Genomic DNA, 1,549 nt, shown 5'->3' on the forward strand with positions numbered 1-1,549 from the left:
GTAGCAGATAGTTCCCATGTGGAGTTGGTGTGTGTACAACATGACGTTTAATTCTTAGGTTATATCAGTGTAAATAATGTGTAATATGACATTTAATTGTATGGCAAACCCTGGTGATTTACAGGATGTAGGCCTACCATAAAATAAAGTCCCCAATCTCTGATTCTAAAACATTGCCTGACCATCTTCAAGTTAGGCACACTCATCTAAACTTGTAGTTATGCTCTTCTACAGGAAAGTGTGGCCTTTTCCAGAGGGGCTTGTTGGCATCAAAACACTTTGATGTGTTTTCAATCAACTTCAAAAACATTCATTTCCCCCTTCTTATTAGTTGTATTTTATACTGTATGTACAGTACGGGTTCAGGGGTTACTCAAATGTTTGAAGAGTGTATGTGTAAGCAGCTAACTAAAACACAAACACACACACATACTCAACATTTTGAAGGAAGGCATGGTCCTGATGTGGTTTTTGTGTTGTGGTTCAGTGCTTTCTGTCTCTTCTGTTGATGAAAATGTACCTCAGTGGACTCCAACATAAAACGTTTTTTCTTTTAGGGAAGAAAACACACACTTTTTGATACATGTATACAAACTGAACTTTATTTCACCACTGTCAAATACAGATAAATACATGTTTATTTCACCACTGTCAAACAGATAAAAAAATGTGTCATTAAAATAATACAATCAATATAAACTAGACTTTTACAGGGACCCCCATAAAAAGGTTGAGGAATTTTAAACACTTTCCAGCCAAAATACAAAACTTAGATCTATGACTTAAAGTGGAACTGACAGCACTTTAGCAACATGAAATCTTATTAAAATCTGTTCCTATACACCCCCAGCACTGGAGTCTACGTAGACTGGTGCGCCATAGCCAATCAGAGATACAGTAGGCCTATATGCAAACAAGCCATTTTCCACAAGGGCCTTCCATCATCCACTTTGAACTGGACTGTGTGTTTACAGGCAGTTGCAACAGCGCGACTTTAAATCATTAGAACACATTTGCCAAAAGCCACAAAATACACTTGAATGGTTTTCTGCAAATATGTAGCTAAATACCACGGGAGTCCTCTTACATTTGGGAACTTTACAGTCCTATTGATCAAACAACCAGCAACAGCAACACGATCAACAACTAATGCTAGCCAGAGCAAGACGAGCTAAAATCTAACAAAGGAACATTAGATAAACCCTCTCAAACGTTTTCAGCTAGTTGGCCATCAAAATTGCACTGATAAACAGTGGGGAAGAGCCTGCTCATCCTTCTGCAGCTTGCCTGCCAATATATTGTCCCAACCAAGCACCCAAGCTTACTGACTGAAGATGGCTTGCTTGCTAGCTACTTCCAGACACAAATGAGAGAAAACCTCACTGACCATGTTACTCGTCCTAGCAGAGCTGGTTACAATGTTTGAATGTTATATTGACCGTTCTTGACTAACTATTACTTTTTTTAGCCTACATTTACTGACACCGGTCATATTCAACAGGAGTTGCGCGTTCGGAAATTCATCAGTTATTCTGCGCTCTGGCACTCT

This window comes from Salmo trutta, chromosome 33 (genome assembly GCF_901001165.1).
Source record: "Salmo trutta chromosome 33, fSalTru1.1, whole genome shotgun sequence".
NCBI classification, from domain to species: domain Eukaryota; kingdom Metazoa; phylum Chordata; class Actinopteri; order Salmoniformes; family Salmonidae; genus Salmo; species Salmo trutta.